Below are 13,194 nucleotides of genomic sequence, written 5' to 3' on the forward strand. Positions count from 1 at the left end.
CCACTTCCATGTATTCTTTTTTAGATTAATCTTGCTCTCATCTAAAGAAGAATCTGCCAGCCTTTTGACACCACTCCTGGATGGGATGACCTCTAGTCCTACACAGAATAATATTTTTCTTCAAGTATCATCCAGGAATCAGAGCAGCTATTCAATTTAAGTATACCGAAGACCAAAATAAATGTCTGTGCTTGCTTCAGCAGCTGAAACAAATCAAGCAGTCTTTGTTTGGTACTTTTAAATTTAATCCAAACGCAAGCAAAATCACTCTCTGGAAGAGAAGTCACTTACTTCAACAGCTCATCAGTTAAAATAAATTAACAATTCATTTTAATGGCCAAATAGAAAGGCATGCTAATAATTCAAGATGGATTAAAACTATTGAGCCTGGCAGAAGTTCACTTTAAATACAGTTTTTCTTTATACTTTCTTTCAAACTGTAGTCAAATATATACAGCTTTTCTTTTTAATTCCTTTCAAAATGTATATCTGAAAATGTAGCTTCAAACCCAAATCTATAGTTTAATAAAAAACTGTGTTCTTAAAAAAGCAGCTTGAAATGCAAATTCTCAAGTCTAATTTCTTGCAGGATATGGCTTGGAAATGAGCGGTATTATTTTTCACAACATAACCTCTCTCTGTGCATCTTTTCTTCAGTAACTCTTAGCAAATGATGTGTATGTTTAAGACTTTAGCTTTAACTCTCCTTGCGTATGTGTGTGTGTGTGTGTGTGTGTGTGTGTGTGTGTGTGTGTGTGTGTGTGTGTGTGTGTGTGTGTGTGTGTGGGTGCATGTGCGTGTGCATGTGTGTGTGTGTGTGTGTGTGTGTGTGTGTGTGTGTGTGTGTGTGTGTGTGTGTGTGTGTGTGGAGGGGAGGAGGGTTCTGCATTGCTGGTGGAAAGAATTTTAAAAGGGACAATTGTGGTATTCACTTGTCATTGGAATGCAGCTGGTACTGACAGTGTAGGGACACAGGCATGGATTAAAGATTGTGCAAGCATACAAGTAAAAAGATATGAGTGTAAAGGGGTACGTTTATAAACGTGGGTCTATGTCTATAGAAAGTACTGGTAAAAGTGAAAATCTGGAGAACTGAGCAAGAATAAAAGTATGTTTTTATGAAGAGATTCGAGGACAAATAAGGCATGCATAATTTCACTTTGACTTCTCATTCAGTAGAAAGGCACACTGATCGATATCTCGCTTCCAAACTAGCCTGGGGTTATGGTGGAGAGGGGGCTGTTAGTATAAAAGCTGGAGAGAGAGAGTGTGTGTGTGCATGTATGTGCATGCGCACGTGCGAGTGTGTGGGTGTGTATGTGTGTGTGTGTGTGTGTGTGTGTGTGGGTGCACGTGCATGTGCATGTGTGTGTGTGTGTGTGTGTGTGAGAGAGAAGGAGAAGGAGAGAGAGAGAGAGAGAGAGAGAGAGTTGGCTGTAAGAGGACCAAGACAGAGAGAGACAGTGACAGAGTGAGAGAGAAAAACATTCATTCAGACACCTATTAACCTTTTAATTTAGTTTTGGATTATGGGCATGCTGGAGCTTGTCCTGGCACAGAGTTGGCACATGGCAGAGAAACTAATCCAAGACAAGTTACCAGTCCATTGCAGGATGTACACACAGACACACACACACACACACACACACACACACACACACACACACACACACACACACACACACACACACACACTTTCTATACAACACATCTTTGGGGTGTGGGGGGGACAGTTTACCAGGTAAAACCTGTGTGTACACAGGGAGGACATGCAGACTCCAGACAAACATTTTTTCATTAAATCATGGTTGAGGATGTTTCAGAGGGCATAGAGTTAATAAGAGAAGTAGACTGGTGAATGTTTGACTGCTAATGGAAAGGGAGAAAGACTATAAATGTGTGTGACAGATTAGCAAGAAGAAGTACAAGTTAAGAATGGGAAGGGGTCTGGATAAATAGAAGTCTTGATCAGTCCTTTGCAACAAAACTAAGGGAATGAATTATCTCATACATGGTAAATCATTACAATATTGGCTTTGTACTTTAAAGAAATTTGTGAAAGTTAGGTGTGCAGCAAAGATCTAAAAGATTAAATTTAGTATCAGCAATGCTATGAGAAAATCTCATAACAATATATGAAGAAACAGTAGGTCTAATTCTTATGAACTCTGTGTATGCATGACATCAGTTGGACATTAATTCCTTGATATGTATCCTGATAGCATGCTATCATAAAACTATTGTCATCAAAGTTGCACCTGGAGATGCCCCGATGTCACAGCAGATCACTGTAGTTTTGAAAATAAAAACACAAAACTAGATATAGCCTCTCCATTTAGTTACATTCCAGTGTATATTTGCTGTATAACACATATTTGTAAACAAACTGATTATTGCCTGGTTTAAAAACTTTTCTCCTCTCATTTAACTTTCCTAAATCCTGCAAAGTTGGGTCATTTAAGTATACTTTCTACATTTGTGTCTCTTAACATTTGTTTTCTAAAGTAATCTCTGGGACCTCCTTTGCCAGTGACAGTGGCTCAAGTCTGATGCCGTAAGCAAGCTGTTGTCTTCTGAAAGAGGTCAGTAATTGCCGCCAATCTCCCACCATAGTTGCACTATTTTTTTCTTTTTAGTTTGGTTACAAGTTGTAGAATATTTAGTATATTGTAAGCACAAATTCTCATGTATATATATTTTTATTCTAAAATCCCCAGTTTATCTGATAGTATAACATAATTAAAGTATTTGTAAAAAAAATGTAGGTAGGTGAAAATTGTATCCATATGATATAGGATGTAAACACAGAAAGTTATAGTAAAGCACCAGTAGCACAGAGAGATAAAGCTTGGACTAATGTCCAGGATGTATGATATGTTGTGTCATGTATAATGACCATCTATGCAGATTTATGGGAATGAATCTGGTATATTCATAAACATTTTTACTGTGTATACTTCTGCTTCTTCCCCCCACAAATTAAGATATATGAACAGGTGATCATTTAATTCTGTATAACTTTCTTCTGGATTTGTTGACTGCCTAGGCCTTATTCTGCATGTTTCAGCAGCACATTTTAAAATCATAATTTTAGCTATTTTTCTACATGTTTTGACTTTCTTTCTTTATATGGCGGCTCATGTTTAAAATGCTCCCTTCCCATCTGTATCTGTGTACCTTGGTGGTAATCTTCATTGTTGCCTTAAAAGGCTACTGTATGCAGAAGTTGGAAAAAACATATTTTTATATTGCCATGAAAGTTTTTCAGGGCATTATGGTTTTGCTCATGTCCACATTAGTGAAATTTGACTAATGCTGCATTTCATCGAACTTTAATTCTTCAATTCCTGCAAGTCATTGATGAACTGCAGCTGATGAGGACTTTAGCAGTGTAAGTGAATGGCTTGTATTACCTTCTTTAGAAAACCTTAGCTAATAAGTCAAAATGGTAATGTTATTGTGCTTGGTCCTTTCAGCAAAAGTGTTGATTTCTATTTTTACTTAATGTCGCAGTTACATGGTAACTTTTGTGAATACTGAGTAAAAATAGATTTTTTTTTCCCCTTCCAACAACTCCCTAGTGGGTTGATAAAGCCTCCTCTCAGTTAATATTCTAGTTTTCTCTTTTTCTATGAAACTTACCATAGTACATTTTTGGAACCCTTCTCTTGCTCCTGGCACTTGCATTGTCAGTTTTGTATATATGCCAACTATGTTATATATGTGCAAATTTCTGAACAGGCATAATAATTAGCTATAGAGTATTTCATCTCTTCCCTAGTCTTCTGCAAAACAAGTGTCAAACTATATACCTCAGATATATGCTTCTAGAACTACTGTATTGCCAAAACCTGCACATATTTTTCTTTTGATACTAGTTTCTACTATGTTAGCCTACAGCAATATTGTATTTAATCACTGTAGCATTATGTGCCTTTACTGCTTTGATGGTAGTTTCTACCATGTTAGCCTACAGCATTACTGTATTAGTGTATTCAACATGTATTAGTTTATGTTGCTTTATTGCTTTTTATTCCTGTTGCATTAATTTAATCTTGGAGCTTTTCTCTCCGGGCCTCTACTGAAAATGGACATGTATCCAGTTAGACTAGCCCAGTCAACAAATGTAAAATAAAATAAAATAAAAATAAATTAAAGAATACCTAGAAATGTGCCCAGTAAAATACACAATCTGAAATGCATATTCTGTCCTCCCATCAGTATCTTTACATTGTAATTGCCTTTTGGCATCAAGTGAGCTGTTTTATTTCTTACTGAGCTTTACATAACCCTCACTTGCTTTTGCTTGCCTCTTCTTAACAATGTCTAGCACAAACACCACAAAATGCCCCTCAACTTTCTTTAGCCATTGTGTTATTTTGCACATATTCTCCGATGTTTAGATTATGCATTATTTTGGAGGTATGGATAACATTCATAACTAGGCAAAGGCTCAATAAATAACTGATCCCTGGAGAGGAAAATTATTATTTATTATTTATTTATTTGTTTTTGTTAATCAGGAAAGTCCACTCAGCTGGTGTGAGCCCATTTTCAGTGGAGGCCCAGGAATAAAAGCTCCAAAAACAATGTACATAATAAAGAATTTGTTTAGAGAGTTAATAACAGCATTTAACAATATACAAGAGTAATAACAGCATTTAACAATATACAAGAGTAATAATATAGGAGTCAGAAGTGACACAGTAACATAGGCAATGTATGGCTATATTTTATGGAAGACATGTATGCTTGGCAGGTATTCAATAGATCAGACAGATAATGATAATCTGCACATACACAATTTTTACACATCATGAGAGGCAGGGTGAGGCACACTGTGCTGTGATTGAGGGTGAGTGCACAATAGGGAGAGTGAAGAAGAGTGTGGGTATCTGAGGGATGAGTCAGGTTAGTAATCAGGTGACTGAGGAATTGGGGATGGCGCAAGGGCATAGCCAATGAGAGGAGAGATGTTGGTAGAGTGATTGTTTTGAATGACGGGACATTAGTTATAGTCCGTAGAGAAGGTGGAAGGACATTCCAGAGTTTAGCTACAGTGAAAGAGTAAAGGTATTGGCGTGCAGGGAGTTTAGATCTCTTAACTTGGATAAGTGATTGATTTTCAGATCTTAGCGAATGGTTTGGTTGATAAGGAGTCCGAAGTGAAGCCAGGGCTGGGCATTTGGAGGAATTGTAGATGAATTTGTGTGCTGTGGCTAGTTGTAGGTATGTGAGGTGTTGTGGGAGTTCTAGCCAGTTCAGGGATTGTAATGAGTGACAGTGATGGGAATAATGTTTTGCCCTGGTCACAAATTTAGTGATTTTGTTATAGCAGCTCTCCATTTTAGTTTTTAATGAGGATTGGATGTTTGTTAGAATGGGGGCACCATAGAGGAGAGGTAGGAGAAAAGTTTGGGTGAGTGTTTTTCTAGCAGAGTAGTTTAAAAAGTGTTTGTCGGTAGAGGGTACCAAGTTTTTGGTGTGTTTTTTGATGGTGTTGTGGATGTGTTGGTCAAAGGTTAAGTTGTCATCTAAGGTTACGCCAAGTAACTTGGTATAGGAAACTACCTCTAAGGCAGTCTTGTTGGAGGAGAAAATGATGAATTCAGATTTATTAATAGTGGTACTTTTTTTGGGCGTAAAGAGTAAGAGTTTGGTTTTATTTGGGTTGAGGGAGAGGTCATTATTTGTCATCCCGGTTTCGGTAATGGAAAAAGCATTCTGGGTGATGGTCAGAAGTTTGGTTTCAGAGTTACCAGAGCAGATAATAGTAGAATTTTCTGTGTATTGAACTACAGATCCATCAGTGAGAGTGGAGTGAAAGTCATTAATAAAAATACTGAACAGGAGGGGGCCTAAGATGGATCCTTGGGTAACTCCAGTGGAAGTATTGAGAAAGGAGAGAAGGAGTGTAACCATTTGATGGATTGTTGTCTGTTTGTCAGGTAACTGGTGGACCAGTTAAGGATGGGTGTGGACAAGCCTAGGTGTGAGAGCTTGGAAAGGAGGCGAGGATGGGAGAGGGTGTTGAAAGCCTTAGAGAGATCAAGAAAGAGTGCAGAGACAAGTTTACCATCATTGTGGTTGTGGTTAACAGTGTCTAGGAAGGATAGGAGCAGTTGTAGTACTATGGCCAGGGCGGAAGCCATGCTGAGTTGTGGAAAGTAGTTGGTTTTGGGATGATAATCCATAAGTTGAATTTGAATACATGTTTGCATTATTTTAGAAATAGGCAATAGAATGGTTATGAGGTGGAAATTTGAGATATCTGAATTATTACTGCCTTTGTGTAAGGGTATGATGTAAGATTTCTTCCAAATGGATGGTACATAGGCTTCTTGGATAGAGCTATTTATGAGAATGCTTATGGGGCAGCTGATGGATTTGGCTGACATTTGAAGGTATTCTGGGGGTAAGCTGTCTGGGGCAGTGCTACCAGGTTTGAGTTTAGCAGGAGTTTAGTAATAGTGGAAGTGGGAATATGAGAGAAAGAGAAAGTCTGGGGAGAATGGTTTTCTGGGGTATGGTGTGTTGCAATGGGGTTGCTGTTGTGAGTAGCTTAACGAAAGGTGGAGGCCAGTTTGGATATAGTGTCTATAAAGTAGGAGTTAAAAAGAGTAGCTAATTCAGCAGGGGTTTTGTCAGGGTTTGGGCAAGGATGGCTTTTGGTGCCAGGGTTTAATAGAGTGGAGACTGAATTCCAGAACTGCTTTGTGTTATAGTTGTGTTTGTTTTGGAGATGGAAGTAGTGCTGTTTTTTTATCATTAATAACTAGACGCTTTACTTGATTGCGGAGTTGTTTGAAAAGCTGGAGATCTATGGGGGTTTTAATATTGTGCCATTTTTTTCCATGCTCGGTCTCTGATATTCATAGTTTTTTTTTGTTTCTCTAGAAAGCCAGATTGCATGATTTGCTTTTATTCTCTTATTCCGGAGGGGGGCCATTCTATTGAGTATACTGAGGAAAGTTGAGTAGAAAAATTCAACTGCTTCATCTAGAGGCAAATATTTTAGAATGCTCCAAATAATTTTAATGTTTCGTTGAAGCTTGTAGGGTTGAAGTTAGCTAGCAGTCTAGTGGGTCTGTACTGGTGATCGTGATCATGTAAGGTTTTATGCAGTATTATGAACATTATTCCGTAGGGAGGAAAAACTTAGAAAGGACGGCTTATGGCTCAGGGAGTGTCTTTTCAAAAATGATGCCTCTCTGGAATGCTATAATTTTATAATAATTAAATCTACCTTTGTAAGCTAAATGTTTCAGAATACAAGACAGTTTTCACTTAAGAAAAAACAATGAGTTATAATACCAAAAAGGTGTCCATATCTTGTAGGCTGTGGAATTTGCTTAACTGCATTATTAAAGATCAGTGTGTCATTGTACATTCTGAGTTATTGTGCTGTAACATTGTCAGTGGGAGTTTGTATGTATCCCATGATGCTTTGAAAAGGGAGCAAAGGTTATGCATCTGACATGATTCTTTCTGGATGCACCCTCCCCACATTGTTTAAAGACTTTGGTTTCATTGTACTGTAATATATTTATTTATTTATTTCACATTTGTTGGTCCAACTGATCACAAGCACATTTTCAGTGGAGAGCCAAGGAGAAAAGCTTCAACAGTAATACTTTACATAATTACACATATTAGAATATTAATCAGATTACAAAGCATAATCAAAAAGAAAAATACAGCATAATTGCTAACATATACAGAGATATATAAATAAGCAGAGTTACATATGATTTGAGAAAAGTAACAAGGAGTATGCAATTTGCAGTCAGGAATTGTTGTGGTTAAGTATGTTCTGTGCAGTCTGAGAGTGGTCAGGTAGGATCTTGACAGGGGCAGATCCAATTTTTCTGGAGGAAGAGTTTTAGTTCTATTTTAAAGTTGTTTGTTTGTGTGATGTTTCGTAAGGTTGAGGGGAAGTTATTCCAGATTTTTGTTATAGACGATTTATAAAGGAGATTGCCTATGTTCATTTTTGGTGTACATGTTTTGAGAAGTAGTTTCTCTGAACTGTGGAGGGGATGAGGGGCGAATAGTAGGAAATTAAATTGGTGAGAGAGGGACAAGCAGCGGGTTTATTAAGTATGAGGTGGGTTAAGTGTAGTTGGGATAGTTTTAGATGGTGGGAGAATTCAAGCCATTGTAGGCTGCAGAGTGCTATGCAATGGTGGGTAGGATTTGGTAAGTTGGCTGCAAATTTGGCAATTTTATTATAGGCTTGTCCTAGCTTGGAGAATAGGCAGGCTTAGAGGTTGGTAAGGACTGGTGATCAGTAGAAGAGGCTGGGAAGGAGACAGGCTTGGGCTAGGGTGTGTCTGGATTCAGTAGAGAGGAATTCTGAGTTACGGTAAAGCAAGCCAAGTTTTTGCTTAGCTTTCTTAATTGCATGGTGTATGTGAAGATCAAATTTTAGCTGGTCATTAATAGTCATTCCAAGCAGTTTTGAGTTGGTGTCTACATCTATAATGGTATTATTCAGTGAGGAGCTAGAGAAGGTAGTCTTAAGGTAGTCATTATTTTTGGGGAGAAAGAGGAGAGTAGCTTAGTTTTTTGGGGGTTTAAGATAGCTGGTTATCAATTAGCCATTTTTCAACAAGAATAAAAGATTGGTGTGTGTCTGAAGTTTTGAGATTGAATTGGAGGAAGTAATCAGGGTGGAGTTGTCAGCATAATGTATGAGAGTATAGAGGGGGTGGAGGAGTGGAGGTCGTTAATAAAGATGTTGAAGAGAAGAGGTCCAAGAATAAAGCCCTGAGGTATGCTGCGTATATGGGTAGGAAAGAAGAGCAGGATGATTGCCATCTGACAGATTGAAGCCTGTCAGTGAGATAACTGGAAAACCATGAGAGAGTTGAGCTGGATAGATTAAGGTTAGTTAATTTAGTCAGTAGTTTGAGGTGTGATACCATGTCAAATGCTTTAGATAAGTCTAGGAACAGACATGAGACTAGATTATTGTTGTTCCTAGCTTCAGTGATGGTGTGGGTGAAGTATAGAAGGGCTGTAGAGGTGCTGTGGTGAGGCCGGAAACCATGTTGGGTAGATGTGAAGAGTTTGTTTTGGAGGAGGAAATTAAGTATTTGGATGTGAACACATTTCTCTAGCATCTTGGATAGTGGGGAAAGTATAGTAATAGGCCTGTAGTTAGAGAGATAATTGGAGTTTCCACCTTTGTGAAGGGGGATAATGTAGAAGGATTTCCAGATTTTGGGTACAGTAGCTTCTTTAATAGATCAATTAATAAGAACTGAGACTGGATAGGTGATGGAGGTTGCTGCAAGTTTGAGGAATTGAGGAGGAAGCATGTTGGCAGAGGGAGAACAGGGTTTTAGTTTGAGAAGTAGAGACTTTATGTAAGAAGTAGATACAGGGTTGAGAAAGAAACTTGTGTTATTGTTTGTAGGTAGGGGAGGTGTTTCTTGGTGGGAATTTTGGTTTGTATTAGTACATTTGCTTATGGAGTCAATGAAAAATTGGTTGAGGAGAGAGGCTGTCTCTTGGTCAGGGAGGTTAGGTTAGGGATTGGGTGTTTGAGGTTTACCAGAGTGGAGGAGAGAGTTAATAATTCTCCAGAAATTTTGGGAGTTTGATTGAGTAGTGGCCTGTGCATTAGTGTAGTAGGTCTTTTTATCATTGTATACTTGTTTCTTGGTATGGTTATTGAGTTCTTTAAATAGTTAGAGGTGGGATGGGGATTTACTTTTAAGCCAAGTTTTCCAGGCATTGTCTCTTTTGTGCATTAGTTGATGGGTACCTTTACTGAGCCAGGGGGTGTAATTAGACTTTATTCTAATTTTATGTGGGGGGGGGGGCAATTGAGTCTAGGGTGTTTAGGAAGATGCGGTTAAATTCAAGTACAGCATCTTGAAGAGGAAGAGAGTGCAAGATAGACCAGTTAATAGCAGAAAGACTGTCATTGAGAGTGGAGGGGTTGAAGTCTTTTAGTTTACGGCAGAATTTGTAAAGCTGTGATTTTTGTTGTTGGGGTGGATATCTCTGTATACTGATGGGTAGGTGGTCACTTAGGGCATCAGGAAGTGTAGTGGAGGTGTGATAGGGTTGGGGGTAGTTGCACAGGACCCAGTCAATTATTTTGCCTTGATCTGAATGACTGGACAGTCTTATGGGGTTGGAGATAAATTGGGTTAATAATATTGTCAGTGTGGTACTTTGAGAACAGTTTTCTACTGAATTGCTGCTTTATTTAAACCGTTTTTTGCTGTTGTGACTGTGATTTTATGCACTTTGATTTTCTAGTATTTCTGTATTTTATAACATAGGTTAGATTCAGACATGCTGAATATAGACTGTTTGGTATCATACGAGCACTAAAACTAGCTCTTTACTGACATACTGAAAGATCTGAGGCGTCCGTTGTTTCCAACTAACCATAAGTGCCTGCTTTTGCTCTTATATTGCACTTTTAATTTGTATTTGCATTCTACTGTCTGTTTGAATTGTCTGAACTGTTTTTTGCCACATTTTACTGTATACTGTACTAATTCAACTGTAGCATAGCTCATTTCCAGGTTTGCTGTTTCTGGGTCTGTTTTGTAACATCTGAGCATCAAATTCAATCCATCTTTGTTGGAGAAGGCCCTTCTGCACCCTTGTGGGAGGAGAGTGCTGTCTGGGTCCCACCTAATCAAGGAGGATGATTGGGCTAGAGTTCAGAGAGAGAGTGTCCTTATTAGCTAGTTTGAGTTAAAATGGTTATTTCTTGTTTTATTTAAGCCCCCATTTGCGCTTGTTTGTGCGTAACACACCAGAGTACAGTCCTGTGTAGTGATGGTTACTGTTGGTAGTTATAGATGCAGAAGTTTTGCTTTTTAAATTTTTCCCTTAGCTCTTTGCTTGTGGTCCTCCAGAGGTTTTTCGCAGCCCTGCTCTGCTGTCAGGTGGAACACTAAGCCTAGCCTCAGAGGTACCAACACACCTCTCGCCCACTAACTATTCTTAAGTGTGACCTCTTTTCCTGATCATATGAATTTACCTAACACTATGGATGGACAATTTCCCGCAGTTTCTCCAGCCATCTTTGTCGACATGGGCATCTTGAGGCAGTGTAGCAACTGCCTCATATTCACCAACAACCCTCTACTCCTAGTCCACACAAACTCAACATATGAGAGATGCAACTATATCAAGAACCTTGAATGCATGCTCTCTCACACACGAGTCAGTACATATGACAACGAGTGGGTTGTTAACATTCACACCTCCCCTCCTACTCCACCCAAACTCACATCACACATATCTACATATGTGGAGGTCCTCACCAGAAACATAGCTAAACATCACAGACCTCCCAAACACAAACACAAGAACGCTACACATAATACTTCCTCTGCAGAACACAATACACATAATAGCTCATGCACCAGTATCTCACCTGTCAAGCCCTTAAGGCAAAACACAAAACCAAACATATTAGTCATAGGTGATTCCATCATGAGACACATAGATATCCTTCTCACCAGGCTGGATAAGGAAAAGTCACGGTCAGCTGTCTGTCAGGTCCCAGAATCTACCATATTACACATGCACTCAAGTCTCTCAACAACAGGTGCTGTTATGACTCTGTCATAGTCCATGTTGGTGTGAATGACTTGAGACATACCCCTCTGGACTATATGAAGAGAGACATTATTGAGCTTTCAGACTATGTGTCTCAGGCAGATATGTCCCTAGCCTTAAGCAACATTTTACCTTCACCTAAGATGATGCCTCAATACAAACACAAAATGATTAGCTTCAATAATTAGCTTAGTTTCTGGTGTCATTCTGAGAGGATCCAGTACCTGTTACCCTGGGATGTCATGATCAACAGACCTCAGTGCTTTGCCAGAGATGGTCTTCATCTGTCACCCCTGGGATTTCGGTTACTGGCTAAGGCTCTTGTCACCCCCATAGTGCCTTTTTAGGCAGTGTCTCAAGGACAAAATTCCCGATGTAAAAATTCCATCTGGAAACAACCTCAAGGTTATGCTACTAAACACTAGGAGTCTTAGCATGAAACTGTACTCACTAGAAGCAGTCCTCACCTTGGAAGAGGCAGACATTTGTGCAGTCATGGAGACCTGGTTCAAGGGTGTGGAGAAAAGCCAAGCCATACTGGATTACACCTCCTTCCACACCTTCAGACCACAAACTGAAGGCATGAAAACTTAGTGAGGTGGTCTATCAATATTCATTAAAGATAAATACACCTCCAGATTGGTTAAACAGTATGATTCCCTGGAGATACTTCAGGTGCAATTAACTGTTGGTAGGACACCTGTTCAAGTCACTGCCAGCTACAAGACCCCTTCCATGAATCAGGACACCCATTTGGATTTACTTGAGTCTATCAAAATACATCAGAACACCATGGTTTTGGGTGACTTTAACTACCCATCGATTGACTGGGTAAATTACTTGTGCTCAAACTCACTTGTCCAAAGGTTCCTCGACTTCGTTAACTCCAGTGCCCAGAACCAGTCGGTTGACACTCCCACAAGGGATGCCAGCATCCTGGATCTGGTGCTTAACAATATGGAGGACCACTGTAGCACCCTTACTGTGAGGTATTTCCTGGTGAGATATGACCACAGATCAGTCTCATTCGAAGTAACTATCACACCTGACCACCACCTCCCAGCAGAAACTAAACTAAAAAAACTTCTCCAAAGCAGATTATATCCTCTTACAGGGTTGGTATAAATAGCTATACTGTACCTCCCCCCTCAGATGGAACTGGCAACTATGCCAGGTTCTACACCAATGCTTTATACAAACACTGTATAACTGCATTGACTAAGCCGTACCTGATAGGACAAAATCAAGCTCCTCAAGGAAGAGCAAATCTGACTGGTGGACAATTGATATTAACAGGTTTTAAAATAATAATAAGAAATTGCTGTTTAAGAGTATGAAGGAGCGATCTGTAAACTGGAAACACTCCCTCCTCAGCTTGAACAAGCAAATAACACTTCTTGTGAAGTCCTCCATAACAAACTATGAATCCAAATTAGCTTCCTCAACTAAGGACAACCATAAGGCATTCTTTAGTTACATCCGTAATCTAAAAGGAAAGGCCCATATCTGTGCCAAACTGGTAGTTAATGATACCACATATACTGAGCCTGTGGACATAGCTAACCTGTTGGCTGACAGGTTCTGTGAAAACTTCACTCC

The sequence above is a fragment of the Protopterus annectens genome, chromosome 8.part0 (genome assembly GCF_019279795.1).
Source record: "Protopterus annectens isolate FY-2018-M chromosome 8.part0, PAN1.0, whole genome shotgun sequence".
Classification (NCBI taxonomy): domain Eukaryota; kingdom Metazoa; phylum Chordata; order Ceratodontiformes; family Protopteridae; genus Protopterus; species Protopterus annectens.